Source organism: Mirounga leonina, unplaced genomic scaffold (genome assembly GCF_011800145.1).
Source record: "Mirounga leonina isolate KUSES-001 unplaced genomic scaffold, KU_Mleo_1.0 Mir_129, whole genome shotgun sequence".
NCBI classification, from domain to species: domain Eukaryota; kingdom Metazoa; phylum Chordata; class Mammalia; order Carnivora; family Phocidae; genus Mirounga; species Mirounga leonina.
The window spans coordinates 365,575-386,913 of NW_023270323.1; the positions used below are offsets into that span (position 1 = coordinate 365,575).

At 43.6% G+C, this 21,339-nt stretch overlaps 1 pseudogene; it reads left to right on the forward strand.

Moving 5' to 3' along the window:
• The first annotated feature begins 1,760 nt into the window (after positions 1–1,760).
• LOC118010182 lies at positions 1,761–2,681 on the forward strand (annotated as a pseudogene).
• The last annotated feature ends 18,658 nt before the right edge of the window (positions 2,682–21,339 follow it).

Sequence of the window (21,339 nt, forward strand, 5' to 3'; positions counted from 1 at the left end):
CAAATATAAATAGAACATTCAACTTTTTCAAAATCACTCAGACCTCAATAGATAAATAGCATGAACCATCAGTTCACAAAAGAGCAAATTCAAGAGTCTAATAAGCATAACAAAACATTCAATTTTACTAGAAATAAAAGAAATATACTTTTTCCTATTAAATTTTCAAATATTTTAAAATTATGCTATTCTATTGAGCTATATATTTGAGATTAGTACACTTTACCAAATCTATTGAAATTCATTTTAAAAAATTCTATGCAATGTTGACAGGACTTTGGTAAGAAAGGCATTTTATACTTTGCTAGTGATAATTTACATTATTGTAAACTTTCTAGAAAACAATATGGCTAGTTATCAAGAGCATTAATAATGTTCATATACTTTAATCCAGGATTTCTACTTCTAAAATATGACAAAATTTACACACAAAGACATCCTTTATATGAGTGAAAATTGGGAGCACAAAAAAAATCCACAATAGATTAATGCTTACATATATTATGATAAATCTAGTAAGATTTTAAGAAGCTATCAAATATTGGTTTAACAAGTTTTTAGTGATAGAATATGTTTTGGGAATGAGCAATATACAAAGTTATAAATATAGTGTAAACACAATTTTATATTAAAATAAGAAAAGAAAGCATTATGGCAAAGTAATTATTGCTACAGTGTTGCCTCCAGCTGTCAGAGTTATGGGTCAGGTTTTGGAGTCGTTTTTTTTTTACTTCTTTATAATTTTTTGGCACATTGCATATTTTCTAAGTGAATATTCAGTACTTCAATAATCAATCCTAAAAAGAGTAAATAAAAAATAAACTGCAAATTTCTGGAATCCTTTGATTCTTGTTACTCCTCCTGCTGAGCTCTAAAGCATCTTCCAAGGTGAAGGTCAAAAGTCACCTCTTCTGTGAAACCTTCTTGACCCTCACAGATAGTCATGCACTCCTTTGTGTTTGTCAACTCTTTCCAGGTAGCTCTCTCACCCGTTGCTCCCACTAGACTGAGGAAAAGGAGTCATGTTTTGTCATCCTGTCTCCCTGGTACCCAGAACAGCACCTTGTACAAAATAGATATTTAATTAATCATGATTATGATTATTGGCTGGCTCAGTTCACTATCCACTTGATTTTCTGGAGCTGGAGCTGTGTTTAATGCTGGAGCTGGAGATTCATATCCTTGCCCAGCTGATATTCCTGAGAAACCAGGAAGCCACGAGGGCAAAGACATTCCTCAGCCCCATCAAGGACTGACTTTAGTTTTCCTGCTCATGGCCACATGATTAGAAGTTGGATCCAAGATATGAGTATCATTTCTGTCTCTGGCAGGAGAAACAGCATCATGTTCTGAAACAGAATGAGTAGCTTGTGGTTATGTCTGCCACAGCTGAACTCTGATCTTTCTTTTCTATAGTAAATGGATTAGACTGTCCTAAGTAAAACCAGCTGAAAACTTTTAGGTGAAAACATCTTCACATCTTAGGTCTCTTCTCTAGCTCCCTTAAGATCTGGTCCTGAGAGTAGCCTTTCTTGATTCTTGATTCTAGATTCTTGATTCAGGTCTGTACGAGCAGATGAGCATAAATTTTCTTCCTCCATGAATGTGTAGGAAGAAACTTTCCCACATACCTTTATACTAATGAGGTAGTTATAAAATACATTAGTGACTATGGCAAAAAGAGCCCAAATTTTGATGATGTTCAAGGCTGCTTTTCCTCCTAAAAATGAAAACCAGGTTAAAAAAAAAAAAAAAGTATACGCATCATTGGCTTTTTGTGCCTAGCGCAGCCATGGCTCGTGGTCCCAAGAAGCATCTGAAGCATGTAGCAGCTCCAAAGCATTGGACGCTGGATAAACTCACTGGTGTGTTTGTCCCTCATCCACCCACTGGTCCCCATAAGCAGAGAGAATGTCTCCTTCTCAATATTTTCCTAAGGAACAGACTTAAGTATGCCCTAACAGGAGATGAAGTAAAGAAGATCTGTATGCAGTGTTTTATTAAGATTGATGGCACGGTCTGAACTGATGTAACCTACCCTGCTGGTCTGATGGATGTCATCAGCATTGACAAGACTGGGAAGAATTTCCATCTGATCTATGATACCAAGGGCTGCTTTGCTGTTCATCGGATCACACCTGAGGAGGCCAAGTATAAGTTGTGCAAAGTGAGAAAGATCTTTGTGGGGACAAAAGAAATCCCTCATCTGGCGACCCATGATGTTCGCACCATCCGCTATCCTGATCCCCTCATCAAAGTGAATGACACCATTCAGATTGATTTGGAGACTGGAAAGATTGCTGATTTCATCAAGTTTGATACTGGTAATCTGTGTATGGTAACTGGAGGTACTAACCTGGGAAGAATTGGTGTGATCACCAACAGAGAGAGACATCCTGGTTCTTTGGATGTAGTTCACGTGAAAGACGCCAATGCTTTGCCATCTGGCTCTCCAGCATTTTTGTTATTGGCAAAGGCAGTGGTTTGTTAACCATGGATTTCTCTTCCCTGTGGAAAGGGTATCTGCCTTATCACTGCTGAAGAGAAAGACAAGAGACTGCTGGCCAAACAGAGCAGTGGGTAAAATGGTCTCTAGGTGACATGATTGGAGGTCTTTATACTTAACTAAAGATAATACGGCATGAATAAAAAAGTATATGCATCACTGAATGACATGAGACCAAAGTGAATGACATTAAATCCAAAGAGATGAGCTCTTACTCTACACATAGATCCAGAACAATGACAGTGGTTCTTTTTTCCCTGTGTGATAGTTAATGTGTCAACTTGGCTAGACCACAGGACTCAGATATTTGGTCAAACATTCTAGATGTTTCTGTGAAGGTATCTTTTAGTGAGATTAACATTTATTTTTTATTTTTATTTTTTTTAAAGATTTTATTTAGGGGCGCCTGGGTGGCTTAGTCGTTAAGCGTCTGCCTTCGGCTCAGGTCATGATCCCAGGGTCCTGGGATTGAGCCCCGCATCGGGCTCCCTGCTCGGCGGGAGGCCTGCTTCTCCCTCTCCCACTTCCTCTGCTTGTGTTCCCTCTCTGGCTGTGTCTCTCTCTGTCAAATAAATAAATAAAATCTTTACAAATAAATAAAAATAAATAAAAAAAGATTTTATTTATTTATTTGACAGACAGAGAGAGAGAGAGAAATCACAAGTAGGAAGACAGGCAGGCAGAGGGAGAAGCAGGCTCCCTGCGGAGCACAGAGCCCGATGGGGGCTCGATCCCAGGACCCTGGGATCATGACCTGAGCTGAAGGCAGATATTTAATCATCTGAGCCACCCAGGCATCCCAAGATTAACATTTAAATCAGTAGAGTTTAGGTCTTAATAGAAAAAGACTCACACTTCCCCAAGCAAGAAAGAATCCTGCCAGCGACTGCCACTGGATTCAAATTGCAATTCCTTCCAGAGTCTCCAGACTGCTGGCTTACCCTGCAGGTTTTGGACTTGCCAAGCCTCCAAATCATGTGAGTCAATTCCTTAAAATAAATCTCAATCTCTCTCTCATCTTTTCCCTCTCCCTCTCAATCTCAATCTTTACATCCTGTTGCTTTTGTTTCTCTGGAGGACCTATTACCTCCTGCTATAACTGAATTGTTAGATCAAGCGATGCCCCTGTGGCATATTACCATTGGAAAATAAACCTAATAAAGCTGTATAAAACCATTTAGAGCTGTGGGTGAAAAGAGAACATAATCCTTAATTATTAACAAGGACATCTACCTCTTCAGGATTATGAAGTATATTATTGTTAACCTTCTTTATGAAGATGAAGCCATGAATAGTGGTCAGAGCTGTGGTTTTGCTTGGATCTTCAAGCATGATGGTAAGGGCAATGCTGAATATCCCTAGTCTTTCTTCAACTCATTGGTAATGAAGAGTAGGCAGATAAAGCACCATCTATTTCCTGGCAAGCCATTCAGTACTAGGGATTGATGCCATATTAGTTTCCAGAGATTGTTTCAACAGATTACCATGAGCTCTTTATTTAATTTTATTTATTTTTTTAAAGATTTATTTACTTATTTGAGAGAGGGGGAGGGGCCAAAGGAGAGGGAGAGAAAGGCTTAAGCAGACTCTGTGCTGAGGGCTGAGCCTGCCACGGGGCTTGATCTCATGACCCTGCGATCATGACCTGAGCCAAAACCAAGAGTCAGATGCTTAACAGACTGCACCACCCAGGTGCCCCACCATGAGCTGTTTAAAACAACAGAAATCTTTTCTCTCACTGTTCTTGAGGCCAACAGGCCAAAACCAGTTTCACTAAGGTTAAATGAAGGTGTCAGTAGGCCATGGTCCCTCTGAAGGCCAGAGGAGACAATCCATTCCTTGCTTCTTCTGGTGGTTGCCTGCCTTCCTTGACTTGTGGCTGCATTCCTCCACCTCCAGGGCCTTCCTGGCCACATTAGTTTTCATTTCTCTTTAGCTGCCTCTAATCTGGAACAGTTTTTAAATCTTCCCTTGACTATCATAACCTTGAGAATTTTGTAGATCATAGGCCAGTCATTTTATAGGATATCCTTCAATTTGGGTCTGTCTGATGCATCCCCATGAATAGGTTTTGATTACGTATCTTTGGCAGGGCTGTCATGGAAGGGGGTACCATGGCTCCGGGCAGTCTGTCAGTGCACACGGTTTACTCTGCTTCATTACTCATCATGGTAACGTGGATCACCTGATTACAAAGGAATTTGCTAGTCTTCTCCAGTGTAAATTTACTGTGTTTTCCTTAGTGATTAGTGAATATTTTGAGGGGTGGTACTTAGAGATTATGTAAATATTCTGTTCCACATCAAACCTTCAATTTCTCCATTTATCTATCTAAACATTTATGTATTTATATAATGGATTCCTCTGTTGTTTCATGTGTTCTAATTCATTACTCTCATTATTTATTTTGATGCTCTGACTCAGACTTAGCCAGTGGGAGCCTCTTCAAACTGGCTTCTTCTTCCTTTTTTGTTGTTGTTTTTGTTTTTAAGGTTTTATTTATTTATTTATTTGACAGAGAGAGAGAGAGAGAGCACAAGTAGGTTGAGCAGCAGGCAAAGGGAGAAGCAGGCTCCCCACTGGGCAGGGAGCCCAATGCGGGACTCAATCCCAGGAGCCTGGGATCATGACCTGAGCTGAAGGCAGACACCCAACTGACTGAGCCACCCAGGCACCCCTTCTGTTTCCTTTTGACATGGGCCCATCATTTTTTTTTTTTTTGAGCACTTCCTTAGTTATGGCTGAACGAGATGTTCTAGGCTCATCGTTTACTTTTTCTGTCTGAGCTCTGGAATCAGCTATTTTCCCAAGGGTCCCTGAATCCTTTAGTGAAGAATGATATTTATTTATTAAATATTTTATTTATTTGACAGAGAGAGACGCAGCGAGAGAGGGAACACAAGCAGGGGCAGTGGGAGAGAGAGAAGCAGGCTTCCCTCAGAGCAGGGAGCCCCATGCGGGGCTCGATCCCAGGACCCTGGGATCCTGACCTGAGCCGAAGGCAGACGCTTAACGACTGAGCCACCCAGGCGCTCTTTATTTATTTATTTAGAGAGAGAGCACACATGTGTGAATGCAAGTAGAGGGAGGGGCAGAGGGGGAGAGAGAATCTCAAGCAGACTCTGTGCTGAGCACGGAGCCCGATGCAGGGCTTGATCTCACGACCTGAGACCAGGACCTGAGCTGAAATCAAAAGTTGGACATTTAACCGACTGAGCCACCCAGATGCTCCTAGTAGAGAATGATATTTAGAATGAAGACCTGGGTGTTAGGTGTGGTCATTTCCACTGGAGAGTTGCTACTCCCACACCCTTTCAGGGAACAGTTAGGAAGTTCGTATATACACACACATTTACAATTATATTTGTTTATCTACATATATTAAAAACTATGTGTTCACATTAATATCTTCAATTCTAATCCAACAATATAAGGTTCATTATAATTTTCTCCCTTCCCATATTTGTAACTCCCTTCTCTGATAAAGAGAAACCTGACTCCCATCATCCATAATACATTTACTTATTTGATCTTCTCACCCTGCTCATTCTCTGACACCCTGCTGTGGGCCACCACGTCTCTTCATGCCTTCACCAAACCCCTACATTCCATGGTCCCTCATAATGGCTTTTGGACTAAATTGTTCAGAAAGGAAAGGGAAGGGAAAGAGAACAATTCTGTTCAGCCAATTTTTATTGAATGTGTAGTACAGGCAAAGGATTATGCTGGGTGCTGTTTGGGATATAGAAAAAAACAAGATGCTTTGGAGTTTATAGACTTAGCTGACCCCTGGGCTAGGTTATACAGCAATAACAAAGGACTCCCAAACCTCAGGGGCTTAAGACCACAATGGCTTATTTCTCACTCATGTTTTATGTCCATTGTGTCTCTGTTCTGTGTTATCTTTGTTTCAGGACCCAGGCTGAAGGAACGAGCCATTTTGAGGATGTGCTGATCTGGGGATGATCTTGCAGTAGGGAAAGGATGAGAGGAAAGAATAAGATGGCGGTATGTGAGCCGCATCCAAATGAATAGATATACTGTCCCATCCTGGGCATGCTGGGTCTTAAAGCTTCTGAGGGGAAGCATCCTATATAACTTGTGCTCGTATTTCACCGGCCAGTGCATGAATGGAGGGAAGAGGCACAGTCCTTCTAAGAAAGAGGAAGTGAATATTTGGGGAAAATAATGCATTAAACCACTTAGAGCTGTGAGAAAACAGACAGTATACACCTAACTAGCAGGCACGGTGTGAGAGAGGAAGATGCATAATCCATTTAATCCTGCTTTGCAGTGAGACGGGTAGGAAAAATATGACAAACTGAAGGGTCTGGTCCATTTTGTGGTCTTAAAGAGAGAAAGATTTCAGGTGAAAGTGAGAAATAGATAAAAGTGACAATAAGGAGGGCACCTGGGTGGCTCAGATGGTTAAGCGTCTGCCTTCGGCTCGGGTCATGATCCCAGGGTCCTGGGATCGAGTCCCACATCGGGCTCCTGGCTCAGCGGGGAGCCTGCTTCTCCCTCTGACCCTCTCCCCTCTCATGCTGTTTCTCGCTTGCTCGCTCTCTAAAAAATAAATAAAAATCTTTAAAAAAAAAAAGTGACAATAAGGATTCTTTCCTGGGTAGGACAAACAGAAGAAGGAAAACAGCTCATTCTTTAAGATCTGGAGAAGGAACATAATATAACATGTAACATTTCTGAGGAGGCAGATGTTTGGATTAATAATTAAGATTTGCACTCTCCTTTCATCCACAGCCATACTGGGTTTTGTAGAGCTTTATCAGATTCATTTCCCAACAGCGGGATTCCATGGGGCTGTCTCTAGGACTAACAATTCATTTGTAACAAGGGAAGAAGAACCCACTATCACTGGACTGGATATATGGACAGAATGAAGATTATATTTTGAATTTTCCCCAGTCTAATGGTTGAAAATAGTATCTCCTTGTAGTTTCAGATTTCACTTATTATGAGTGAGGATGAGCATCTCAAGTTTTGTGTCCCTATTTCCATTTTATTGTGCTGTTTATATTAATACTCTATGCCTATTTTTCTATTGGGTTTGGGGTCTTTTTCTAATGATTTCTAGGAAAGGTTGAGAAGGATTTTGTTGGTCAGGGTTGAGATGAGGGATTGTGCCAGGTGCGAGGGATGGATGGGATGCAGTCCTTGGACTGAGTATCTCTTTCTAGATTACCACAAGTGAAAAGCCTTACCTGTTTCAAGTATTTAGAAAATAGCCACGAGTTCATGTGGTGGGGCTTAAGGTTCATGGTGTGCTTTGGCAGGAGCACAGTCCCATTCGGGGCAAAGAGAAGTTCTTAGTGTCTTAGGTTGGGCTCCCTAAAGGCAGACGCTGAGGTGGGAGTTCAAGTGATTTTTTTCTCTCAGGAGAAGACGAGTGAGAGAACCAGGACAGGTTAAAGGAGGAAAACTAAGCAAGAATGTGGTCTCCTTGGGAGATGACCTTCAGCCTGGCCCCATGGGGAAGCTCCAGGGCATGGACCGAGTCACAGAGATGATGAGCCCTTCCTAGAGAGAAGCAACTTGCCAGTAAGTGATTGGTGGGCGTGGGGTCGGGGGGATGGGGGGAGAGCAGAGCTTCCAGGTCAAGATGGCTTCAGTTTGGTGGAGGTTCTCTCAAGAAGGGAGCAGCTGTAAGTTGTTAGCAGCTACCCCTTACAGCAGCTGAAGGACAGGTGCACCTGTCTCTAAAAGGAATCTGGGCGGGGCACCAACAGCCTCCATTCCATTTAGTAGGAGCCGGAGTTTCCCCCAGAATCCTGCAGTATGTGCCAATGTACAGTTCCAACTGTGTACTTGAATGTCCCCTGAAAATGTCCCCAAATAGCAAGTGAAAAAGCTTTCAACAAAAGCTAATGGATATAGCCCAGAAACATAATTGTGCAATTCATGAATCAGTTTGACTTGTAGTTGCCTAGGATAATCATTTGTTGTCTTGAGCAAGACACTCTGCTGGGACTCAAGTGTTAGTTTATGAACACTTTGATTATTCTGGCGTCCCAGCTGTAAAATGCCAGAAGCTTGACTCTTCAAACATATCACTTAGTTACAGGTGGTAATGCCTCCATGATTGTGGCAGAGGTTAGCCCAAGCAAATATTTATAGTTGACAATGAATGTGTGAGCAGGATGCTAATGGATGGATGTGCTGATTACTTTCCCCTGCCACCAACATTGGCTCGTGTTTGGTTTAACTGTCAAACTGACACTGTAGATTAGAAATGACAGAATGCTGGCAAAGATCCACAGTGGGGAAGAATATTAAAATGAGCAAACTGTAACTTTTGATACTTCTATTTCCAAATACAAATTGTTTGTGGGTGTTAGCAGGAGGTTGGGGCTTAATTATAGGCCTAAAAGAAAAGCAATTAGATTTACAAGTAGGTTTAGATTTTTGAAGTCTTTCATTTTAGCACAGGAAGCCAAGCTGATGACATCTTGTTGGATTCAGGTGGACATATTTGAATTTAGATGTATAGATAAAACAAACATTTTGCTCTTTCCAGTCCTTTCCTATTATAAATGTTAGTGTTGAGGTTTTTATTATAACATGTAATGTGTTTTTATATGTACTTGCATATATTGGTTTGGCTTGTCAATAACATCATTCTATGTATTCATGGTGGTCTTGGCTGATGGTATTATCATCAGTCATGAAGGTGACCAGTCTTTTCAGCAGAGTTATGTTGGTGGCTTTACGTGTTGATATTTCTTGTGGCTGAACCTGTCAACTGCGGAGTATGCCTTTCAATGTCAGACGTTAGCTCTTGCTGACAGGGCTCTGAATGCTGAGGTGTGGGGGTGTGCCTTCCAGACAGGAGTGTTTCTTGTAGTTATGGCAGACAGACCGACCATGAGCTTGTGGGTGCCTTGGTGGGTACTTTGTCCTCCAGTGACCCACTAACATCCTGACTTGCTTATTCTGTGGGCTGTCTCATTGTGTATCAGTGAGTCACAAAGCAGACCGTGAATGCCAGGGAAGCAGATGTGGTGACCAGTGTGCATGAAGTGTCTTGGAAAGAGTGACTCTGTGGACTCTTGTTTTTCCAATGAATCTGCCATGGTCCCACTTGGGCCTCCTTCATCTCAGCCGTAGGACTTTTCTTTAAGGCACGTTAAAAGCTCCCATGTCAAGAGTGAGAAGAGGATAGAGGGAACCAGCTGGTGTGTCCACCGATGGGGTTAAGTGTGCTTTGGTCACAGCTTTTCCTAGAATAGCTGTACAGGGATGCATGTACCTTGCTGTTTTCTTTCTTTCTTTTTTTTTTTTTTTTTTTTTTAAGATTTTATTTACTTATTTGACAGAGAGACAGCGAGAGAGGGAACACAAGCAGGGGGAGTGGGAGGGGGAAACAGACTTCCCAGCTGAGCAGGGAGCCCGATGCAGGGCTGGATCCCAGGACCCTGGGATCATGACCTGGGCCGAAGGCAGACGCTTAACGACTGAGCCACTCAGGCGCCCCACCTCGCTGTTTTCAATCTCTGACACGGCAGTGCAGCTTTGCTTGGAGATAAAGGGCTCTGCCTCCTCCTTCCATTGCGGTGTGACTTTCTCCAGGGTGTCAGAACAGCAGAGGCAGGTGACAGCTCCCATTGTGGCAGCTCAAGGCTCATTTACTGAGAATTTACTGTATTCCAGGCACTGTGCTAAGGAAAACACGTAAGCTCTCTTATCAAGTCCTTCTACTCGCCCAGTGTGGTACTGAAGGTCCTAAGAGTGAGTACCTTTATTATCCTTATTTTGCGGTCAAGAAAACTGAAGCGCGAGGAATTTAAATAGGTTTGTTGAGGTCACGCAGTTAGCAACAGAGGAGCTAGACTTCCTACCCCAACTTTCCTGACATCAAAACCCATGGTCTTAAGCACTCGGTTACACTGCGTCCAGGGCTAGTGTTTGCAGGTCCAGCAACAGCTTGACTCTGTGTGCTGGGTGTAGACTGCACAGGTCAGTTCCTGCTTTTACAGTTACCTAGACACCTGTCCTGGATAGGGAAGCACTTTAAAACTACGGCTTTGTAATAATTTTTAATCCTGGGGCGCCAGGGTGGCTCAGTCAGTTAAGCGTCTGCCTTTGGCTCAGGTCATGATCCCAGGGTGCTGGGATCGAGCCCTGCATTGGGTTCCCTGCTCAGTGGGGAGTCTGCTTCTCCCTCTGACCCTCCCCCGTCTTGTGGTCTCTTTCTCTCTCTCAAATAAATGAATAAAATCTTTAAAAAATAATAATAATTTTTAATCCTAACCACTTGGACGGACATATTGATTCAGGTGTTTCTCTGATCACTTTAACCAAAGGAAAGTGTTCTTGACTTGTCACCATTGTCGTTTGCTCTGCAAATTCAGGCTGATGCCGGATCCCATTGCCTCCTTTCCCGGCTCTTTGAATTGGCTCGTAAGCCTTGCCATATAGTCCTAGACAAGGCTCAGGTCAGGCCTTCTTGTCCCCACACCTTTCCATAGGAGCCAGTGTCAAAATCCGTTGAGAACTGTTCTCTCCATCCGTCACTGCACACATGGTCTTCCACTGAGAGACTTGATGGTTATTCCGCACTGCGTGCAGGCCAAGGGCCATGGCTTTTGCTTTCCTTCTCCCGGTCACCAAAGAGCGTGTTCCTTTCCTTATGCCCATCGTGTGTCCTGCCCAGGCCCACTGCTCACCATTCCACCATTACTACCCTCTTCTGTCCATGGTTGTTGACTACCGCAGTGACCTTTAGCTGGTCTTTCAGCTTCTACTCTGATTCCCCTGTCTTAGTTATCTATTGCTCTACTAACAAATGATCCCAAAACATAATGACTGAAAAACAACAAGCATGTATTATTACCATTTCTGTGGCTCAGGAAACCAAGAGCAGCTTCACTGGGTGCCCCTGACTCAAAGATTCTTGTGAAGTTGCTGTCCACTTGTCATCTCAAGATCTGACTGGGACAGAAGGATCTACTTCGAAGATCACTCATGTGGCTGTCACAGGCTTCAGCTCCTCTGGACTGCAGGCCCTAGTTCCTTGTCACATCCGTGGACCTCTCCATAAGGTGGCTCACAATCTGGCAGCTGGCTTCCCTCAGAGTAAGTGACCTGAGAAAGAGAGAAGAGAGAGAAGAAATGTAAGAGAATATTCAAGATTGAAGCCATGGCCTTGTTGTAGCCTAATCTCAAAAGTGACACACAAATATTCTATTCATTATAAGTGAGTCAGTAAGTGCAGCCTGTACTCAAGGGGAATATAGAGGGGCAGGAACACCAGAAGGTGGGAATCAGTGGGGGCCATCTTAGAGTTGGCCTACCAGATCCCCTATCATCTACTCTCCATCCAGCAGCCAGAGATATAATTTTTTTTAAAAGATTTATTTATTTATTTTAGAGAGAGAAAGAGTACACGTGGGCAGGGGGAGAGAGTCTCAAGCAGACTCCATACTCAGTGTGGAGCCAGACACTGGGCCTTATCTCATGACCTTGAGATCACCACCTGAGCCAAAACCAAGAGTCCCATGCTTAACTGACTGTGCCACCCAGCACCCCCTAGGCATATAATTAAAAAAAATTTTTTTTTGGAAATAATTAAAGATTCCAAAGGTGTGATTTTAAAATATAAATCAGGGGCTCCTGGGTGGTGCTTTCGGTTGAAACCTTTGAATAGCTTCCCAATGTCCAAAGCCCTTATCATGACCTACAGATTCCTTTGGGAATCTCAGCTATTTTTCTGACCACTTTTCTTTCCTTCCACTCTCTCTTTGCCTCCTTCATCCTTCCTATGTAGACCTCCACTATTTCTGCCAAACCCAGTCCTCTCTTGGGACCTTGAACTTGCTGTTCCCTCTGCATTGGACTCTCTTCCCTGGATAACTAGAGGCTTCATTCAGATCTCTTTGGAGTTGGCCCCTCCTATGAGACACCTCCCCTGGACGCTCTAACTAGAATGTACCCCTCGTTAGTTCCTACTCCTTTATTTGGTTAAATTTTTGTCTGTGTCATGTATCACTTACCTGATGAACTATTTTGTAATTCCTTGTATATTTCTGTATCATCTGGTAGAATATTAACCTCCTTGGAGGTAGGGACTTGGTTTTATATTTGCCTGCATCCTCAGTGCCTAAGACAATGCCTTGCTGTAAATAGGTGACTTATAATATGTCCCCCTGGATTGAATCATGTGGAAGCAATAAACAAGATCCATATCTACCAGAATCCAAAGGAAAAATAAAACAGTTCTTATGACGTCCTTATTCTGTGCTCCACACACCGTGTTCTGCCCTGAGTAGCAGTTACAGTCCTTCCAGTTCACCAACAGCAACTAGGAATTTTTATCATCATGATGTTAGGATTCAAACACAATCCTCAGAACACACTGAAAACCCACCAAGAGCCCCAAAGCGACTGTATGGGAAATCCGTTTTCAGTCTCCTTTGCCTTTGAATGTGAACACAGCAGTCCTTCTCTTGGGAGCGTGTGGTGAGGTGTGATGCAATTCATGGCTAAGAGTGCGCAGGTTGAAGAGCGTGGGGGTGATTAAGGTGTCAGCTGGGGCAACAGGGAATTGAACGGTTTTGTAAGCATTTCTTGCAAGCACTGTGACTTCCGTCCAAGCCTCCTGGCAGTGACAGGGGAAAAGCCCAAGGCTGAATGATTGATTCTGTTGTCCTTACTTCAATAATAAAATGTCAAGGACATTTTAGTGGAAAGTTTCTGAGGTACCTTTTAGTATGTCAGGCTTTTATCCTGAACTCCATAACTTGTGAGAAGATGCTCGAGGCTAGTGGGGATGGTGGGATGGTGAAGAGGATGTGCGAGGTGATTTTTATCACAGTGTGGTGAGAAAAGAATTTCATTCGTTTTGTGTTAAAAGAGGAGCACTTGCTTTGTGCACATGGCAGCTGAGAACCTGACAGGACCATGAGAGGAGTCTCTGGCTGCTGGAGTTTTACGGGATTTTTCCTGCTTTAAAACACTAGAATCTCTTATATAATCCACAGACTATTTTTACTGAGTAGCACTTCAATGTGAGAAGAGTCCTCTCGAAGAATTTCTGTGCAACAAATTTAGTGGCAGCATCTTTATTTTCTGTGTGGCATGGTGGATTTTCAAAGGCTTTTTTTTTTTTTTAATAAAACTTTTTCCTCTCAAAGCCATGCACATTGGAAAACAGTTGCTTAATACTATCTGGAAATCAACTAAAATAGATAAGACTCATTTGTCCGAATCTGGATTTTCTCACCTTTAACATGGGGCTGATATGCCCGCTGTCTAGGGTTATCGAGCATTAAATGAGATGATATAACCATAGCTCTCAGCTCAGAGTTTTACGAAGAGCAGCCCTTCCATGAATTGTTCTCATCCTTGTTATGATATTATTAGTTTAAGGAGAAGAAAGAAAAGGAGAGCATTCAACTCAGAGCCTTAACAGCAGTTCAAGGAAGTAGCTCCAAAAGACAAGACTAGCCAGAGAGCAAGCTGCTGCTGGTGATTCTGTATCAATTTGCACAACTTTCAGGTTTAAGCTGGTTAAGTACCAGTGCCTTCCTTCTATTCTGAGTTAAATACGGTGTTCTTAACAACAATTAATTTGTATCCATTTTAATTTTTACTTAAAAAAAAATAGGTTATGGGACGCCTGGGTGGCTCAGTCGGTTAAGCATCTGCCTTTGGCTCAGGACATGATCCCAGGGTCCTGGGATCGAGCCCCGCATTGGGCTTCCTGCTCTGCGGGGAGCCTGCTTCTCCCTCTCCTTCTGCCTGCAGCTCCCCCTGCTTGTGTGCTCTCTCCCCTCTCTCTCAAATAAATAAATAAAAATCTTAAAAATAAAATTAAAAAATAGGTTATGCATTGACTTATTTCAAAATTCAAATGGCACAAAGGATGTACAGTGATAAATCTGCCATTCTCCCTGCCACCGGATCCCTCTTGGAGGTAACCAAGGTTAATAATTTGTTTTTTGTTTTAAGAGAGGGTGTGGGGTGGGCAGAGGGAGAGGGAGAGAGACAGAATCTTAAGCAGGCTTCATGCCCAGTGTGGAGCTCAATGTGGGGCTTGATCTCATGACCCTGAGATCATGACCTGAGCCGAATTCTAGAGACGCTTAACCGACTGAGCCACCCAGGCGCCCCGAGGTTAATAATTTCTTAATAGTCTAGTTAAATACAAAGACTTGTATATATTTTCTCCTTCACACAAATTGAAGCACATAGTACTTGCTGTTCTGCATCTTCCTTTTTTCACTTAGCAAATTATGTCAACAATAATCCTCATTTTTTAATGGTTGTATAGAATTCTTTGTATGAAGGACCATAATTTGTAAGTCTTCTATTAATGAACAGCAGGTTGTTTCAGTCCTTCGCTATCACAGTGGCAGTGAATAATCCTGTGCCTGTTATTTTTCACAAATGCAAGTATAGCTGAAGGGTAAAATCGAACAATTGCCAAGGGGGCCCCAGAGCAGTGGCGTCCATCCCAGCGGAATGTTCTTCCGCTCTGATACATTGATAAGTGAAGCTTTAATTTGTATTTCTCTCTCTCTTTTTTTAAGATTTTATTTATTTATTTGACAGAGAGAGAACAAGTAGGCAGAGAGGCAGGCAGAGGGAGAGGGAGAAGCAGGCTCTCTGCAGAGCAGGGAGCCCGATGCGGGACTCGATCCCAGGACCCTGGGATCATGACCTGAGCCGAAGGCAGCTGCCCAACCAACTGAGCCACCCAGGCGCCCTTAATTTGCATTTCTCTTGTTGATGTGGGAAACAAAGGCAGAAGAGAAATAATTACATTTCCTTACTACCTAAGCCCACTGACAAGTCCCTGAAACAGGCAGAGTGACATTCCTCTAGGGACTCAACTGCCTCGATGTTAATACTTGGCTAAGGGCAAAGACAACCTTAACCCAACCCCCAGGATCCTGTAAGTCTACTTGAACATATAAAAATTCCTTTGGAAATGTTCTTTATCTCTAACTCCCCCAAGATACGTGTTGGCAATCACCCCCCAAGCATATGGCCCACCGATATACATCTGAAGGGTCTCATGGCTCAGGTTTTACTAGACGGTAATACATGACCTTTTCCCAACAATAGCTAGCCCTCTCGAGGTCCTGGAAACCTTGCTTCCAAAATTCCTTAGAGACTTATAGTATCCCTAACCCCCTCCCAACTTGAAAGTATATAATGGGCCACTCTTCATGACCCCAGTGCAGCCCTTCCTGCCCCTGGCTCCTGTCCCCGTGCTTTCATGAAACCACCTTTTTGCACTAAAGACGTCTCAAGAATTCTTTCTTGGCCGTCGGCTGCGAACCTTAATGTCTTTCCTACATCATCATGAGTATTAATGAACACCTAAAAAAATATGCTTAAGAGCCTTTTCTGCAAACGGTTGGTTCCTCTCCTTTGCACATTTCTCTCTTGGGCTGTTGGTAAATCGGAGTATAAAAGATTGGAGTGTATTGGATAGTGGAAAGAAATAGGCCTTCAAGTTGGTGGATCAATACTCAAATTCTGGTTCAGTCTTTCACTGGTTATGCAAATGCTTTTGTGCGTCGGTTTCTTCATCTCTAAACTGGTAGTAACAGTGCCTCCTTCACCTTACGCTCCAGGAGTGTAGCCGGGGCACTGAGGTGCAAGACCCCCTGGCTCCGGGGGTCCCAAACAGACCAGGTTTGGCTACTAGTTGCTGACAAAATCCAAAGGCAGAAAGAGCAGTGGTGGTAAAACAAGAAAGGAATGTAGTTCGGTAAGGCCAACACCGGGAAGACAGCGGACTAGAGTTTCAAAGGCTGTCTCCAAAAATACTTCCAAGTTTATATAAAGAAAATGTGGGACAAAGGTTAGTGGGTACATATAGGTGGGCAGTGAAGGTCAAGTCAATCACTGTCTTGGAGTCAATGGGGGGGCGATGGGCGGGATTGGGGGGAGGTGGGGCGCTTGCTGGCTCAGGGGAGTCCTTATTGCTTGAGGGGGTAGTCTCCTTCCGTCACAGGATGCTTCGCCTGCAGGGTCTTTTGCCCAAGAAGCTGGAAAGAAGATCTTAATTAGAAAGTTTGAGGTCAAATGGAGGTAGCTGGAGTCCTCTTTCCAGACAATTAAGAGATAATTTACATAACAGTACAATATTTAGCCCCTCCATAGGGGGTGCAATAAGTTAAAAAAAATTTTTTTTTTCATCCTCCCATGATTTTATAAAGATTGCAACAAACATTTTTCCATGTTCCTAAGGAGCCACACATAATTTCTAAGAAAAAAGAAAAAGGAAAGAATGAAAGAAAAAAAGGCCTGGAGAGGAAGGAATAGAGGGTGGGACGGAGAAGCCATGTTTTCTTGGCTCAGGTATTTTGAATCCATTTTTATCTTGCTGCCCAGCATGCCTCTAAAGCCACTTCTTCCTCTTCTTCCTTCCCCTTCCTCAGGGAATACAGGCTAATTTTAATATTCACATAAGCAAAACATAATTAGGGAAATAAATCTGCTGCGCCTGGGATGCACATTATGAATGACAAAGCAATAGGTAATAATGGCTTTAAAAAGCCCTTTGCTGCTCAGCATTATTTGGGGGGTTCGCGGGGCTCTGCCCAAGACCTTAAAATGAGCTCTCCAGAATGTTTGCTGAACTAACGTGGGGCACTTTTCTTTTTTGCTAGCAAAATAGCAGCAATGTCCATCTTCTAGTCCCTTCTCTGGGCAGACGTGTGTTATTACTCTCTGGACCACCAGTGCCTAGCTCAGTGCCGAGCACGTAAAAGAGGCTGAATCTGACTGAATCATGGTCTGAAACGTGTGCCTTTGAAATTCAACACGAATCACAGTTAAAACCAAAGAATTAAAACATCTCTGACTTTCAAAAAGGACATTGAGGCATTTTTCTGTCTATAACCATTTAATATGCCAGAGTTATCTACAGAGCTGTGCTTTTCAACTTTTTTTTTCAGTTCACAAGATCCTATTTTTATTTCAAATTTCCTTTCTCTGACTCACCAAATGTGATATGCCATATATTCATATGAAATAAAAATAATTGTAAATCTGTTTTGTGAATTACTTAATATCTCATGGGAGAGATGGAAAGATGGTAAGGTGTTGTAAAGCCATGATGGAAAATTCACGCTCTGGAGATTCCAGGATGTGATCTTTTAATAGCCTCATAGAAAGCTGAATGCTGAGGATGACTTTCTCATATTTCTTCGCTTTCTAACCACTTAAAACTCAGTGGCTCTGCTCTCTATAGGCCTAGGGTGCAGTTCATTAAGGAGTAAACATGGCTGGTGCTCAACGTGGATTTCTCCAAGCTAAGAATGAGACATTCTCACAAGCCCCACGTTCGCTTGCTGGAAGTCGGAGGGTCTGATCTCTGTAGCTGACGGCAGAGAAAGCACACAGATTACAACCCGTCTGCATTTTCGCTTCTGGCAACGTGTGGCCTTTACCTACAGAGAACCGCCTCCTCTGTGTGCGTGCTGGAAAAGCCACTTAAAGACTCCTCCTCCTTCGCCCAGTGTCTCCACCCACACCCCGCGGGGCATCTGGAGGCTCTTTTAGTGGCCAGCGCGCTCGCTCTCTGATGTCTGACTAGACTGCAGGGAGGAACACCCCAACACCTTCCTCTGTTTTAACACACAGCAGCCTCAGGAATATTTGTCAGACATGCCAGGAAGGTCAAGTGTTTCTCCAACATTTCTGCAAGGCCTCTGGCCGGGAGGGGGACCCCGAAGTGCCAGGTGAGATTACAGAGAGTGCACGCTGCTCCAGGGGTTGGTGGTTCACTCCTTCGGCCCTTTCCCTCTCCTTAGTCCCCTCCCTATTTTGATCCCTTTTCCTTATCACTGATGTCTTCTTCAGGGAATGCACACGGAAGGAGCAAAGGCAGCGCATCTCGATTACATCGATGGCTTGCTAGTTGATTTGGTAAAGGAGGGTCGATTCCATAGGCAGATGCTCGTTTGTGGTTCAGCATCAAGATCCCCCTGCTCCTGACACCTGAAACCATGGGTCGTTGAAAGTCGCCAACGTGCAATCTTGGGAATTTAGGCCTCACGAAGAAACCTAGTCAGGCTTCTAGTCTTGAACTTAGCCGTCGGGATAGGAACCCGATAACTTAGCAGCAACTGTCACAAGGAAGAGCTTGCCGAGAGTGGCAGAGTGACTGAGCAGGGGCTCAGGAGGCCAGATACTAACAGTGCAGACCTGGCTGGTTCAGCTCCGAGAACATTATCTGAAAGGTGCGAGAAGCTACGGGGACTGGGGTAAGGAATGAGGTAGTTCGGGCTGACAAACTGCTTCAGTCCCCACGGGCTCCCTTATTTCCCTCCTGCTAATTATAGTTTGCACGTCAGCAACAAGGCCCCTCGCAATCACTGGGGATCATAAGTGCGTGTGCACACGTTAGACATGGAGTACTCGGGCCCTCCACAGCTAAAATTATTGCCTGTGTGTGTGTAACTTGTTTGTTGAATGAGATGAATTCAGTAGGATATAATCAAGAAACAGCTCTCTTTTCTCCTGCCACTGCCTATAAAGACCCTTGGTCAGACCTCTATTCGAAGCTTCTGGAATGCATCGAGGCCAGAGTTCTTTGGACTCTTGTCACCTTACTGAATTCTCTTATCATTCATAATAGTCGTTTAATAGTTTCTCTCATGCTTTCCAAATATTCCTTATATCAAATGAAATAGTGGAGATTGAAATTTTTCCTTTCTAACTTTTACACTTTTTAAAAAAGATTTTATTTATTTATTTGAGAGAGAGAATGAGATAGAGCGAGCATGAGAGGGGGGAGGGTCAGAGGGAGAAGCAGACTCCCCGCCGAGCAGGGAGCCCGATGCGGGACTCGATCCCGGGACTCCAGGATCATGACCTGAGCCGAAGGCAGTCGCTTAACCGACTGAGCCACCCAGGCGCCCCTAACTTTTATACTTTTAATTTCATTTTCTTTTCTAAGCCTCTTTTACTCCTGTAAATAAGCATAGTGATAGTGGGTATTCTTGTCTTGTGATTTTTATACACAACAAAGCACCCTAAAACTTAATGGCTTCAAACAACAGACATTTATTATCTCACACAATTTCTGTGGTCCAGGAACCCAGGAGAAGCTTCTAGTTCTGCCTTAGGATGATATATCATGAGGTTTTGGTCAGGAGGTTGCCTAGGGGGCGCCTGGGTGCACAGTCGGTTAAGCGGCTGCCTTCGGCTCAGGTCATGATCCCGGCATCCCAGGATCCAGTCCCCAATCAGGCTCCCTACTCAGCGGGGAGTCTGCTTCTCCCTCTCCCTCTGCTCCTCCCCGCTCTGGTGCTCTCTCTCTCTCTCTCTCAAATAAATCAAATCTAAAAAAAAAAAGGAGATTGGCCAGGGCTGGGGTGGTCTGCAGCTTGCCTAGGGCTCCCACACAGTCCCGGGAAGATAGAGCCGGTTGCTGGCAGGAGGTGTCAAGTCCTCACTACATGGACCTCGCCATAGGACTGGGGTGTCCTTTCAAGGCCTGGTAGCTGGTTTCTCCCACAGTGAGTGATCCAAGAGAAAGCCAGGTGGAAACAGCACTGTCTTTAAGTCACACTCATATTTTCACGGGCTCCTAGGTGCTACAGATCAGTTCTGTTCATTGTGGTAGGGGGCTAAGCAGGGACATGAAGACAGGAGGCAAGAACTATTGGGGGTCATCAGGGAGGCAGGTTAGAGTCTGTGCGTGGCCCCCGATGATTCATGTCCCCCACACATGCAAAATACTCTCACCCTTTCACAAGGTCCCCAAAGTTTTAGCCTCTTACAGCATCTGTTCCGAGGCCAGAATCTCACCACCTAAACCAGATCCGGGGGGCAGATGAAGCTCTTCGGGCACAGTTCCTGCTGTATGTCGTTCCAAATACAGTTCAAGTGTAGCTCCCCTCAAACTGAGGGGCTATGAATTAGAGAGAAACTATTCCTGCCCCCTCCCGCTCCTGACATACGCCGGTGTGACAGGCACAGGATAATACAGTCGATAGTCCTGTTCAAAACAGGGAGAACAGGGACCATTGCTTCCCAGCAATTCTGAAATCCCGTCAGGCAAGTGTTGGAAGTTCCTCAGTTAGGACTCAGGCCTGCTCTCTCCTGTGAGTGATTCTCCATGGCTCTTGGCTCTACCCTCCGATTTGTTCTTCCTGTTCCATCACAGGTAGCCTGTATTCGGCAGCTGAGAGAGAGTCTCAGCTTGCTTTCTGCCTATCAAAGTTTGGGAGTCTAAAGTCCTCTTTTCATTTTGGATGGTTTCCATCTACTCTGCCCAACCTGTAGTATTTCTATTGATATTAATTTAAAAAAAAAAAGATTTTGTAGGTCACTTGCAAAAGAGTTGTAAGTGGGGTTCATTTCATTAGACAAAAGCATTGCATCTCTTCAAGATAAGCCAATTTCTACCTCAGGTTTTTGTTGAAATTGCTGAGGGACAATACCCTTAAGTCTCTTAGAAGTCCTGGAGTTCTCTGAAGTGCTCCCTTAGATGTTTCTTAATCATTAAAATAGGATGTTACAAGTTATAGCCTCAGCTTCATCTGTAGACCATGTTTTCTTGGAAGAGCCCTGGATTTGGTCTTTGCCTGGAAGCCATTTTACAATGTTAGTATTTTCTGTCATCCAGAAAATTTCAGAAGCAGAATGTCTTAATTCCTCTTTGTTTCATTGTTCTTCCTTTGGCTTATCTCTTCTCTCATATATTGCTACAAGCAGCAAGAAGAAATCAAGTGCACTTTCAACACTCTGCCTGGAAATCTCCCTAGCTAGATCACTTAGTTCATTCGATGTATTTTCTTTTTTTTAATATTTTTTGCATGTGATAGTGTTGCTGAATTTTCTGTCATATCTAA